This window comes from Sus scrofa, chromosome Y (genome assembly GCF_054392235.1).
Source record: "Sus scrofa isolate SSC_HxYL_T2T_F1_AM1 chromosome Y, Sscrofa_HxYL_maternal_Yorkshire_Landrace_v2.0, whole genome shotgun sequence".
Lineage (NCBI taxonomy): Eukaryota > Metazoa > Chordata > Mammalia > Artiodactyla > Suidae > Sus > Sus scrofa.
This window is the reverse complement of record NC_139402.1, coordinates 8,195,639-8,210,220: the sequence shown is the minus strand read 5'-3', so window position 1 is coordinate 8,210,220 and position 14,582 is coordinate 8,195,639. Positions and strand designations below refer to the sequence as shown.

Here is a 14,582-nt window from a genome sequence, read left to right as displayed (position 1 = left end):
TAAGTCTTTAAGCCATTTTGGGTTGACTTTTGTTTATGATGTGAGGGTGTGTTGTGACTTTATTGATTTGAATGTGACCATCCAACTTTGCCAGCGCCACTTGCTGAAGAGACTGTCGTTTCCCCATTGTATATTCTTGCCTCCTTTGTCGAAGATGCATTGACCATAAGTGCATAGGTTTACTTATGGGCTCTTTATTCTGTTCCATTGATACACATATCTGTGCTGATATCAAGCTGTTTTGATGATTGTACCTTGGTAGTATTGTCTGCATCTGAAAGGTTATGCCTCCGGCTTAGTTCTTTTTCCTCAGGATTGCTTTGGCAATTCTGATCCTTTTATGGTTCCAAATTTTAGAGTTACTCTAGTTCTGTGAAAAATGTCATGGATAATTTGATATGGATCATATTAAATTTGTAGATTGCTTTGGGTAGGATGGCCATTTTAACAATATTCTTCTGATCAAGTGGTAGCTTTCCATTTCTTTAAATCAGCTTTTAATTTCCTTTACTTATTATTTTTGCGTGTGTGCTTTTTAGGGCCACACCCATGGCATATGGAAGTCTCCAGGCTAGGGGTCGAATCGGAGCTGCAGCTCTGACGATGTGTGGAAAAAAGAGCAAAACCATTATCATTTATAAGTTTGTGTGCAGCATTAGGCATATGACAAAACATGCTACAGATGCTCAAACCTTGAGGAATCAGTGGATTATTCTACGCCTAAAAATGATTCTCTGCCTAGATCATCAATTTAAAAAGTATTGTTAAGTTAAAGAATTCATTTAAAAATGCTATGATACTATATGAAAATTAATAGTACTTTTATACCATCCAAATTTTAAAAGTGGAACCGTACATTCAATAGCAAAACAGATGCATACCCTCTGGAAAAACCTGCAAGACCCATGTGAAAACTACGCATTTGCCTCTTAGGCGATGACATTTAATATTTCTGGAGTGGGAAGATTACCTCCTGTGTGGTGTCCAGCCTTTTGCCTAAAGCCACGCATTTTACCAACGTCAATCACACCCTCAGTGTTTGTGTTTTCAAACTGTGGTGAACGTATGGTGATGTTCCTCTGGCAGACTCAGTACTCCACAACAGCTGAGAAAAGCTAAGTAATTCCTTACTGTCTCTTGTCCGTTTTCCTAAGGAAAAACTGGAGATGTCTCTCATTTAAGAGAAGGCAGGTAAAGAGATCCTTTTGGGAACAGTTGTCACAAGTATTTATTTTTAACTGGTACAATGATTTTTTTTTACCATCATAGCTGGTTTACAGTGTTCTGTCAATTTTCTGCTGTACAGCAAGGTGACCCAGTTACACATACATGTATGCATTCTATTTTCGCACATTATCAGGCTCCATCATAAGGGACTAGACATAGTTCCCAGTGCGACACAGCAGGATCGCATTGCTCATCCATTCCGAAGGCAATTGTCTGCATCTGTGAACCCCAAGCTCCCAATCCATCCCACTCCCTCCCCCTGGGCAACCACAAGTCTATTCAATTTTATTTATCATTATACAATCTGTCACAAGTTTTCATTGCACATGGAAGAACCCCAACTCAAATGACCTCCGGCCAAAGAGAGAGGAAGGCATTGCTGGGACCTTGGCATACAAACCAGGGTCCGTCTGAAACCCACAGCTGCCCAAACGAAGTCACCAGATAGCCAGCTTAGTATGCTTCTCCCTGGATGCAGAGTAAGGTGGCTGCTCTCTCAGCAAAACTTGTATTTTATCATAGGGAGGCTATTTCTTTAATAGACTTAATAGAAGAGTCAGAGGAAACTCTGATGGAGTGTGACTGGGTCATCCTTGGGCTTTGGCGGTGGATATTCTGACACTTCAGGCTTAGAGGCCACATTCATCTGTTTGGCCTGAGGCTCAACCATTGTGGAGAGAGAGATGTACTGAAATGTTTCTATTACTGGCTTGTTCTAAAGAATAAAATCGGTGTTCGCACAGTCATGCTATTAAAAGAACCTTTTCCTCCTGGGAAGGCAGAATTGTCCGTTTATTATATAAGAAGTCAACTGTGTTGAATGCAGCAGAGAAAGCCAGTTAAATCACAGATGAGCAAGTCACTGGTGACATGACACCAGAGGGACAGACTACTTGTGAGAGCTGGTTTGTAGAGGAATGAGCTTAGGGAACATAGCTCTGAGGTGAAGAGTGAAAATAGCTGTAAATAGGATGACAAGGTTCTAGTTCTTGTTTTGAAGGGACGGTTTTCCAAAAAACCTGATATGTTTTTGAGTGATGATGCCTTAGGTCCTTGCATTTCAAATTGTGGTCCCTGAACCATCACCAGGGCATCACTTTGGGAGCTTGTTAGAAACAGAGAATCTTAGGCTTCCTCTCCACCTCATGAATAGAGCTTGCATTTTAACTTCATTCCCAAGGGAGTGAGCCTTGAGAAGCAATTCTCCTGGGAGGGTAAGTAAGGAGTAGACGGTACAGGCAACGTTGCCGTGTTTTAGAGATAGGTTCTTTCCAAGATGTTTGCTTTTACAGAGGTGGAGAGAGGCCAGCTGACTTGAAAGATGTGACCGTAGATATAATTTCCCATTGGGGACAGGAGGGAGATGGGGGAAAAAGTGCTTAGCGTCTTGGCTAGCAAATAAGGGAGAGCCGGTGGATGGAGGAAAGGAAGAGAAAACCTCAAGTGTGCAATTACTGAGCAAGCGTCCAGTCAAAAGCACTGGTCAAGACTGAAAAGGAGAGCTCCTGTGGTGGTCAGGGGGGTAAGAACCCAACCAGTATCCAGGAGGATGTGCGATCGCTCAATCCCCTACCTTGCTCAGTGGGTTAAGGATCCAGCCTTGCCGCAAACTGCTACATGTAGGTCACAGAGGCAGCTAGATATGGTGTTGCCGTGGTGTAAGAATGCAGCTCTGATTTGACCCTTGGCCCAGGAGGTTCCGTATGCCGCAGGTGCGGCCCTAAAAAGAAAAAAACAAAACAAAAAAATGGCTGAAAGGGGCTGTTTTCGAGAAGTGAGATGTGGGTTAGCACAAATGGGTTTTTCTGGTAAAAAAGAGAACGTGAGCTGGGTGTTGGCGTTCATTGCAGAGTAAAACACAAAGCGTCTAAGTGTAGAACCATTACGTAAAAAAAAAAATGTGTGCCTGCCAGGCTAGCCCCCATCCTTTATTGTGACTATTCGTGAAACCAATTGATCAAACCATTGCAGGAAACCAATACAAGAAACCAATACATTAAAGAGCCAATATCTGCAAACAGAGAGTAAGGACTCTGACGACGGGAAACTGGAAAGTGGAAGGCTGTAGAGTTAAGGGATTCTAGGATGCAAAGGGACTACTGTGGTGGGAACACGGGTACCCCAGGCTGTTTGCTTCCTGATTGGAAATTCCAGAAAAAATTTTGTGCATGGAACTGTAGCGATGGTGAGCCCGTTTCTAAACTCATGAGAGAAAATGGCTTTACTTTTGATGTTAATAGAAAATGAATATCCACATGCCATGACCATTTGAGGAAAACATCTATTAATACGCAGTAGGATGTTTCTGCAGTTAACTTATTTTAATGATTAATAATGACAATAGTTGCCTTTCTGTTGCCAGCGGTAGAAATCACATGAGCAGTTTGTTTTATAATTTCAAGTTTAGGACGTTATGAAACAATAATAACAATTAAAAAAAAAAAAAAAAAAAAACCTCTTCCTTAGGAGAGTGGCTTAGCAGGTTAAGAACCCGGCTAGTATCCATGGAGGTTGTGGGTTCAATCCCTGGCCCTGCTCAGTGGGTTAAGGATCTGGTGTTGTTGTGAGCTGTGGTGTAGGATGCAGAGGCAGCTCGGATCCTGAGTGGCTGTGGCTGTGGTGTAGACCAGCTGCTGCAGCTGATTCAACCCCTAGCCTGGAAACTGTGCCACGGGTGTGGCCCCAGAACAAAAAGAAAAAGCTAACAAACACCCAAGACTTTATGAAATAGTTTATATGTTATTTTTTATTATAATCACATTTTGCAGAAACCGTAGTTTTAAATGCTGGTAGATTAGTTTTCATGTGTAAACATGTTTGCTGGTGAATTCGCTCTTCTAGCTGCTCCACTGTAGGAATAGTTTTGTTCCTTTCCCCATCTGCTTAAATCCTAGGCTTCCCCAGCCTCTCCCCGAACCCACCTATACCTCCCCTTCCACACCAGGGAGTAAAAACAATGCATCTGATGGGCATTCTGTGCCCTCGGATCGTCCGTCTTTTAGTCTTTCTGTTCTCACTCCATCTTCCTTTCCTGCACTCCTGTAAATGGACAGACTGCTTCCCCCGTCTCACAGCCCCAAGTGTGTGTGTTGTTTCAAGGCCCCAAGTGCGCACCTTTTCCCCCGTGGCCCATCCCGTCTTTCCATCGTTTACCCACTCGCTCCATCACCAGCCTCTCCCTTTCTCTTTCATACCCTCCATCACCAACAGGCTCCAGTATCTCCCATATCCAAATGAAAAGTTCCCCGGGGCCCCAGCCACCTGGAGACACCACCACATCTCTTACTCATGTCCAGAGACAAACCTGAACCACCTCCATGACTGACTTTCGGTAAACTCTCTTCCATCCTAGTCTGGCCTGTGGTCCAGTCCCTCCATCAGGACTTCTCCTGCTAAGCAGAAAGGTGTAAAGAGACACACACAGGGCATTTTCATTGCTTCCCTACTTGGTTGTTTTTCTGGGGGCGGGGGGAGGTTAATGGCCAAGGCATGCGGAAGTTCCTGGGCAAGGGATCAACCCTGCACCACGGATAAAACCTACATACACCACAGCAGTGACAACACCGGCTCCTTAACCTGCTGAGCCACCAGAGAACTCTCATTGCTTCTCTAGCTTGGTGTCCAGGCAGTATTCCACATGCTGTCCCCAAACACGTGTGCTCCCCAGAAGTTGTCCTCCTCTGTCCCTGGCTATTCTTCTTAGTGTCCTGTCCTGTCCTGTCGGCTGCTGCTTTGAGCACAGCCTCCTCACAGTGGGGCATCTCAGGTCACCTCAGGAGCCCTCCGCCTCTCCCATATTCATTCTTCCCAGGTTAATGGATCAAGGGGCTGATGAGGCTCCAGGCATAGCTCTGGTCCATTTGTCCCATCCTCTGACCCCCAGCCCCATTCATCTATCTGCCAACGGGATACTGCAACTTGGTGGTTTTGGGGGTGCTTTTTATCGCTGTATCCCTACCCTCACTCCGAAATCCTCGTTTGTGGTGGTCTTTCTCCAGGGGCTCCCATCTTCCATCCAGATGGACGATTAAGGTGTTAACTTACCATCGCCTGGCTTTTAATGCTTGTCTTTTCCTTCAGTTGCTGAATTATGCCACCTACTTTCCTTGCAATGGAGAAAATCTCTGTTAAGAGTTCTTTAGGAGTTTCCACCGTGGCTCAAGTGGTTAACCAACCAGCCTGTATTCATGAGGACACCAGTTCAACCCTTGGCCTCGCTCAGTGGGTTAGAGATCCGGCATTGCCATGAGCTGTGGGGTGGGTTGCAGATGCAGCTCAGATCCAGCATTGCTGTGGCTGTGGCGTAGGCCGGCAGCTGCAGTTCTGATTCGGCCACTAGCCTGGGCATCTATCTCCACATCTCACAGGTGTGGCCCTAAAATGACCGAAGACAGTTAAAAAAAAAAAGACTTCTTTATTAGCCAACAAGTCCTTCCATGGAGTGATCCTATTTGCTTCCTGTTATGTAAATATTTTTAGATCACATAATTCTCAATTAGGGATGAAATCCTGCTCAACAAGATCTTATTGACCCTATTCCATAGGACCTTGTATCCTTAGTTTCATTTCTCCATGTCCAACAGGTACGTCTAGAGCTTAATTTTAATCTTACACATTTCGACGAGCGATACTCAGTGTGGAATACTGATGCGTCTGCCCTTTTTAATGTTGACAGATTCCTTAATACCAGAACATTTATGTGCATGAAGAATAACACTGTTTTTACTCTGACACCTTATTTACTTACATAGCATGCTTCTAAATATCCGTATTTATATAACCAGTAGTGCAAAAGCTTATGAATGAAACCAATTAGAGTTCCACAGGCATTTAAGCATTGATGGCACATCTAATGGATCTTTCCTAATTATTTAGTTCACATCAGTCTGATATATCTGATTTTCTTCAATGCTTTAAGCACTCTGTAAAGCAGACACAATACAGAATATGAAACGTGCTGAAAATTGGACTGAGGGAGTTCCCTGGTGGCTCAGTGGGTTAGGAATCCAGCATTGTCACTGCTGTGGCGAGGGTTCAGTCCCTGGCCTGGGAACTTCTGCATGCTGGGAACACTGCCAAAAAAACAAAAAACCAAAAACCAAAACTGGATGAGTTCACGTCGGCTCCTCAGACCTAAAGTGGTGATCAATTTAATGGGGTTTCTTTCCTGTCTATGGTCTTACTCCCTCTTAGCCATTTTTAGGGTTGTCTTCCTCGATTTCCTCAGTCTTGCCGACTGTACCCCTGTCCAGTGTCTGGCTCATCCCACACAGCCGAAAGATGCAGAGCCTCCTAACGGCCCTGGCTTGAAGGATTGGGTCTCGGAACCAGTGTCTTCCTGGTCTTAGGTCATGAAGGTGGTTTGCACCTTCCAATCAAGTTGATTAGGAGGTCCTGCCTTTATAGTGGACGACTGTCCTTTCGTAAGGGTCCACATCTCTCGCTTGGCATGGTTGGTCACTTTTATATCCTGGAACCCTAGCTTTGTCCCAAACGGCCACTCAATCTGGACATCTCAGCGTCTCAGTACCATTCATGAGAAGCTGAGTCGAGGACCCATTCGCCTTCATTGTACAGAGTGGCTTTCTGTGCCCATTGCTTGTTCTGACTTGGTCTAGCTCTGGTGCCATCTGCAAGTTGAGGTCAGTGCAGCTCTTGGAAATTGCTGCTGCTGTAGCTCCTTCCCCCTTCAGTCCTGTGTGTTGACGTCTGTTATCATTGGCAACAATTTTGCAACAATGATCCTTCTCGGTGTTTCTCCCTTCAATGGGTACGCGCTTACCGTTACCCCTGATTCATACATACGAAGCCGTCCTGCACCATTGAGGATGAAGGACTGCGAGTTCTGTTCCCATGAGCCGGTCCACATTCGTGGATAGTGGTAAAAATAAGACGACGAAATCACTCTTGATTGCCATCTGCCTTGCGCGAGAAATAGCATCCGAACACCCTCAGACGATCCCCCGCTGCAACTTTAGAACCAGATTGGTCCCTTAGAGATAAAAGCACGTGTTTCACATGCCATAAATATAGTTAGACAGATGGAAGGTTTAGGATAAAGAGAGGCACTCCTTCCTTCCTTATTTCAGTTCCCATTATCTTGTTCTTCTGGATAATCGACAACCATCAGTGGAAAGTTGTTGATGGCAGAACAGGCATGAACAAGGGAAAGAAACAAACTTCTGTTGACGGCTTATGAAAACGTAGAAAACGGATGCCTAGAGAAGGCTACAAAGCCGGAGTAATGCAAGGTACTGAATTACTATACAGAGTTATTAACGTGTGTGTTACCCTTCGCTTTGGACTTGCTAATGTCTTCGGCTTGCGATGGTGTTTTATAAAGGACATAACCTTCGGACTCTGATGAATCCTCTTATTTAAAGGTCTGTTCACCTGCTGCACATGTTCCATATCCTTTCACCTTTCTCGACACCAGATCATCTGCGACAATATACACAAACGTATTTCCCCAACATGTTGCAGAGCACAACCTTCACGTATTTCTACATTCTCCTACATGCATAGCATTGCCAAGCTGTTATTACTTGGGCTGAAATATTTTTCCCTCGGGGTTATTTGGAAGAAAGAGGCGTTTCCGAGCCTGACAACATTCAACATGTTAGATTCAGGGAGGTTTACTTCCTCCACACAAGTCAGAGGACTTGTTTAAAAAAAAAAAACAAACAAAAAAAAAAAACAAAAACAAAAACCAGGAAACACCCCAAGGCTGTCAAGCGAGACATTTTCAACAGGCAGCTGCCAGCTACTACATGGACTCTGCATGGTTTTAGAACTTTCACATCTGGCAGCAAAACTTACTAGCCCATTGGCGCAACCGGTGAAAATGTGCTGTTTTATTTCAAAGAGGTATAGGCATACTGGGAGAAAAAAGTGTCTGCATATTAAAAAACAAAAAAAGCCGTTAAGTCATATCCTACATCCATGTATTAGGAATATTCATTATTATCTGGCATAGGATTATGTTGTCAGTGTAAAAATAGACATACAAAAGTATATCATTTTTTTGGTACAAAAATAGGTTCTTATTTCCTATAGAATATATTTTCTCCTGCAGCTTTCTGTTCTCCCCATTCAATGGCATAGCAAAGAAATCATTATCTGATTAGTACTTTTCTTAGGCTGCATACACGGCATGTGGAAATTCCCAGGCCAGGGATCGAACCTGTGTCTCTGCAGTGACCATGCTGGATCCTTAGCTCATGGTGCCAAAAGAGAACTCTGCATTATTACTGTTCAGTTGCCCTTGTGTGAGGACATGGACAGTCAGGTGATGACCCCTAGATGGTGTTGGATCTCTGCACACTGCAGACATTCCCTAGCCGCTGCAGGTGGAATTCCTGGCTCAAAGGCAACACACAATGGAGCCTGAGAGGCTTGAGGCAAATGGCCCTTTAAAGACAGCTCTAAGAAAACACATTCTCAACAGTTACTGAGAAAACCTTTTTCTCCCCACCTTCACTCTTCAAATTTTGATGATCAGGAAGGGAAAAATAAGTGAGACGTGTACCTTGTTTTACGTACAGAGAAGATACCCATCTTCGGGTGGGTTGATTTTAGCCAGGTAAAGACCCATCGGGTCCATATCCATAAGCTCCCCCTTTAAGCTTTAGTTCTATTGGAACTTTAGTTTAAGCTTTAGTTCTATTGGAACTTTAGTTTAAGCTTTAGTTCTATTGGAACTTTAGTTTAAGCTTTAGTTCTATTGGAATCCCTTATCGTGCGTTTCTTTGCTTCTTGGTGAGGATGGAGGTGGGGAGGTGGTGTCTTCATTCTTCCCGGAGTTCCATCGTGAAGAAAACCTCTCCTCCATGCTTTAAAATGGATGGCTCTTGGGCGAAGACCCCCACTGCCTCTTTCTTCTTCCTTTTTCCACATCCGTCCACCAGAGATGCTTCTCAGAAGTGATCCCCAGGTGGCGGGCATCTGGCCTGGCCGTGGCTTCGGGCTGCCACCCATCCTCTCTCTCAGAAGCTGACTGCCTCCAGCCAGAAGCTTTCCACCCTTCCTTCCCATCCTCTTCTTTGCATGAAAGGCGTCACAGAGACCATGCTTCTTCACGTGTCCAGCTTTGGCAGCTACGTTTGGAACTTGCACTGGGCGTTAGTTTTTCCAAAGATGGACTCTAAACTTTAAATGGGCAGGAGTCCTTCGGAGATGATGAGATTCTTCGAGGCCCATTCATCCTGAAATACACCAGACACCCTCCCATTCAGAGATACAGATTTTATGCATATCTTCCCACAAGTTTTGTCTGAGCCTTAGTAATTGAGAGGAGGAGAGAGATGCTAACACCCTAGTCCTCAGTATTTGAGCCAAGTAGTTGCCGGGCTTGTACGCGATGAATCTGATTTGTGAAATTCTACCGTATTGAATTGCTTTGTACCCACGCGGAGTCCAACTGGAAGGGAAGTGTCTGCAGTGATCACAGAGTGCGTGTGGATAACCGAAAGCCATACGCACCACGGGATATTTGAATTAATGTTTCTAATCTGAGATGTATTTCTAAAAGGGAGAGCATAAAAATACTTTTTATATCACACAGAATTTGCTTGTTTCCCAAAACTGGCATAAAGTCACAAGACAATCGTGCTAAGGTGGTGACATTTCCATGTAAACAGATGTTTCTCATGGAACTGGTTCATCTCACAGTCCGTCTGCTGTGCACCTAACACTAAAACACGTCTGACATCCAGAAAGAAGGCACTCTGTGGGTGTCATATTTTCACATACAAATACACCCTGTCAACGTGCGTGAACTGCTCATCAACATGATCTAAATAATCAGCCTAACGATTTGATACACGTTTAGGGTTCTTCTAAAATTAACAACACACTAGGAGTTCCCGTCACGGCTCAGTGGTTAACGAATCCGACTAGGAACCATGAGGTTGCGGGTTCGAGCCCTGGCCTCGCTCAGTGGGTTAAGGATCGGCGTTGCTGTGAGCTGTGGTGTAGGTTGCAGACGTGGCTTGGATCCCGCATTGCCGTGGCTCTGGTGTAGGCCAGCCGCTACAGCTCTGATCAGACCCCTAGCCTGGGAATCTCCATGGGCCACAGAAGCAGCCCTAGAAATGACAGAAAGACAAAAAATAAAATAAAATTAATGACGCACAGAGGAAATCATGAGCAGATACAGAATTGGAAAGCAACGCCATGTCCAAGAAGATAATCCAGTTTCTCTGCTCAGTTTAAATCTTATCGGAGGTGTAGGTCAGATGTGAAGAGGAAGAAACGCAAGTAAAAATTCATAGAACTTTCCATTTTCACACCTTTGCTATCCCTGGATGACATGCCGAGGTAGCCACACATCCCCGAGTTTGACATATAAACACAAGGAATACTTTCTGGATGCGAAATTAAGGCCGTTGGAGGCCTTAAAACAGTTAGAGGAACCAAAGTAACAAGGAAATCACCAACACATCTGACTGGCATCATGAGGACACAGGTTCGATCCCTGGCCTTGCTCAGTGGGTTAAGGATTCGGCACTGCAGAGAGATGTGGTATAGGCCAGTAGCTGCAGCTCCGATTCGACCCCATGCCTGGGAACCTCCACATGCTGCGAGTGTGGCCCCGAAAAGCAAAAAACAAGTGCGTCCTTTATGGTAAATGAGAGACAATGATACTCTTTCTGTCTTTAAGGTGGTGAGATGTTCTGGTCTTCCTGAGTTTAAGACTTGCAGTTGTTAAGCTTTGCTGCTTCCCACTACGGTCCCAGGAGAGTTCTGTGGAGCCTTAAAAAGGACAACCAACCAAGTACAAACTTCCTTGTGTTTGCAGGAAGGAGACTGCAGTTCCAGTGTGTCTGCAGTCTCCGCTCTGCCCGTGCTACTTGTGTGCTGACACCCACGCTCTCAGCTCCCCGCACTGGGGTCTGAGCAGTCTCCCTCCTGCAGACACAGGGAGACAGGTGGAAGACCGGTTTGCTTTCTCTCAGGATCTGACCCTCTCCCCCACAGTCTAGTCTAAAAGCCACTTTTACTTAGGCTTCCCTTTCATCCCTGATTCCCCTCCTAAGGATTTTTTAGGCCTCTGGTTGGTTTGTCTCTTATTTAGGTTAATGATAAATGAACCCCTGTAAGGGTGACACCCGAATGCATTAACAGTCTCCTCACTGCTAAAAAGGCATGCGTAGATTCATTCATGTGCTAGAATTTTTTTTTTTAAAAAAAAAGAGCTTCAAATTAAGGATGGTTCACTCTGTCTGGAACACACTGTGTAACAGGGCGAGCAGAGAGGTATGCCCGTGGTGGGGCACAGCTTCAGCACTCAAAGAGATGATTACAGAGAACTCTGGACTCCCAGCTGGCATGTAGAAGACAACAGAAGTTTGGGGGAAAGAGAGCAGGGAGAACTTTCCTGGGGTGAGGGGTAGGGGACACAGGGAAGGAGGGAGGGAGGGGGAGGGAGAGAAGGGGAGGGGGAGGGAGAGTGGGAAGGAGAGAATGCTTTGAGCCTGGCTGATGAAGAGGTACAGAGGAAGTAGAAGACCTCTCTGGGCAGAAGAAAGAGGACCGAAAAGATACATGGAAGCAGGGGCCGGGCTAACGGGTAACTTAGCTGATTTATCGGAAGCGGCTCTTAAATGCAGGGTGAGGCATCTCGGGGGATAAGATGAGGGTAGGCCCTGGACGTAAACTGGTGCTGGCCTGAGGCACGCAAGATGATCCCTCCCGGGCCAGTGGAAGGCCGGGGACGATTCCTCAGGGTGCGAGGAGGCAGGCTTCGCAGTGATATTTCAGGAAGATCAATCTGAAGTCATGGAGCAGGAACAGGAAAAGACAAGGAAACAGCTGGGAGATGATGATGATTCCAGAACTGGCTCAGAAGGTCTGAATTAAAGTCATGGTGGAGCACAGAGGAATCAGCGAATGTCCTTTCTAGTAATGCTCGTTACTAGTCATGCAAATCAATCCCACCCGACAGAATTAAAAAAAAAAAAAAATCTAGACAAATTCATCTTTAAAAAAAAAAATCTAGACAAGTTCATCTTTTAAAGACTTCCTGAGAGCATCGAAGAGCGGCAGGGACCCTGTGGAAGGGCCAGACCAGTTACTTTGGGGAAAAGCCAAACCCCAGCGAAGTCAGGTGACTGCTGAAGTGTTCAAGTTGCTTTCACTCAGAAACAATACTCCTAATACTGAGACAATATTACCAATACTCATCCTACTCCTTTGGGTTTAGACCCAAGGGGCAGGGCAGGCCAAGGTCCGGAGCCTCCTAAGAGATGCTGCGATATCTAAGGTGGAACCTAAGGTAAATGCAAAGCAGAACTAAACCTTCCGGATGCCGCCCCAACCTCGGCACTGTGGAGAAAGTGGCTTTGGGCCAGAGCAGAGGACAAGAGGAAGGACGCTGTCCCCAACAACAACACTCTTAGAGCTGGATGAAACCGCTCAGACCGCTGACCCCCTTATCTTGTTCAGCCGAGAAGCAACCTTGCCAGAACAAGGACTGCCCTGACTGCATTCTGCCGTTATTTCCTTCACCCCACTCCCTATCTTGGACCATTCTCCCCCTCTCCTCCCCCTCCCAAGTCGCCTGATGCTGATCCTGTTGCTGGTTACTTCAGCCACAAGCCCCCAATAAAACCTACTACCCCCCCAACACCGGGGAGCCTGAGCCTTCCCTCAGTGCTCCTGGCCACCTGCTGGCCAGCAACTCCAGACTCTGCCTGTGTTTCTGCTGCAAAGCCCCACGGCCCCTTTCCCGCTCTAACAAACATATCCTTAGAAACTGGTCAAGATGGGAGGGATCTGGTTTTGTGCAAATGCAGGGTGGGAGCTGCTGGGATCCTGCTGAAAACAACCCAGTTGGGAGCTTCTGGAGAAAGATTTCAGCACTCTTTTGGGGATGTGTCACCATGGAGGTGACAGAATTATGGGAAGGGTCAGGATTTTCAAAGGCGGGGAGGCGCCGGGCTCAGGGCGAAAGGACCAGACCCATAGATGCAGAGACGGAGGATAAGGAGGTGGGGTGTATCTCATCCTCCCAGAGCCAGGTTCACGGCCACGGGATCTATCAAAGGCGTGTCCCTGGGAGGAACCTCTAAGGGACAGTTAGAACCCAAGGCGGAAAGGAGCCAGGTAACTACCAGGGGGTGGGGGAGCTGTCAGAAGCCTGCAGCGGCTGGGACACGGGCACAGAACCAGGTTCAAGCCTCCAGGGAGATCCAGTGAGAGAGGGAGCAGGAAAGTCACTGAGGGTCGTGTGGTCCACAGCAGAGGAAATGGAGATTCGTAAGTGACGCCCTCGCCAGGGAAGCCAGGGGAGAGGAAGCGGCTTATAACAAGTGAAAAGGTAGGAACTGATGAGACACAGCGAGAGGAAACTCCCTGTTGGGTTGTTTAGCCATGAAATATGGTGGCAGAAGGTTCTGTCTTGAGGGGATATTTGGGGAAGAATTGTTCTCACGAAGTGCAGCTAAAGGCATCTGTATTCACAGAAGACAGAATACCTTACATTTGTCGAGAGCCGACATCACTTTGCGACTGGAAAGGACTCTTACTAAGTGGCATTCTGTAGGAGCTCATCAATGGTGTTTTGTCTGCTCCGGGAACTGCAGTATTGGCAACAGGCAGCGGAAGCATGCTTCCATTCTGGGTGACTGTCTGAAAAATACCGGGGCGGGCTCTGTACCCTGAGGACATAGTGGAATCCATGAAACTGTTACAGGAAATGACTTTGCCCACACTTTGGATTTGCACCTGGGCAATCTGTACTTTTAACCTTAGTGGCATAAAATCCATGAATGAGCTCAGATGTTTATACAAAGTATACTCTTGCCTTGTGTTACATTCTCACCTCAGCTCCCTCTTTCTTTTCTTCCTCCTTGCTTGCCTTTCCCCCTCCTTCCAGAACAACAGGACAGAGTTACCCTTTGGCCCCCCTGACAGCAGCAGCAGTGCATGTGTGTCTGACCTCACAATGAGCTTTGAGGGAGAGGGCCCCGCCCGCAGGGGCTGGAGTAATAAGCACACTGCAGCTGGACATTCCTCACTTTCGGGCTCTATTACAACTTGCTGAAGTCTTAAGAGAACATAAGCATGCCCCCTACTCCCTCAAATGAGGTTCTTTAGACCATTCCACCATCAGCCCCTCACAGCCCTGATTCATGCAGGCCCCAAGGCTACCCATCTGCATGCAGGTTTAAGCCGTGGCACCAGGAAGGGTGACTTCCTGCCCCCTCCCCCTTCCCAGCCACGGCAGGTTTCTCTGCTATTGGGACCCCCAGGGACAGCTGCCGCCTGTCTGTGACTTCCATCTCTGACTTCGGCTTGCTGTTTCCTAATTCCCAACACTCATGCCAGTCTCATAAACAAACATGCTCAATTTC

The 14,582-nt window shown here is 46.3% G+C and overlaps 1 protein-coding gene across 15 annotated transcripts in view; it reads left to right on the top strand.

Moving 5' to 3' along the window:
* The window catches only part of PNPLA4 (patatin like domain 4, phospholipase and triacylglycerol lipase), an 82,003-nt gene that overhangs the window by 46,041 nt on the left and 21,380 nt on the right, over positions 1–14,582 (top strand). The gene's annotated exons all lie outside the window — the stretch shown is intronic.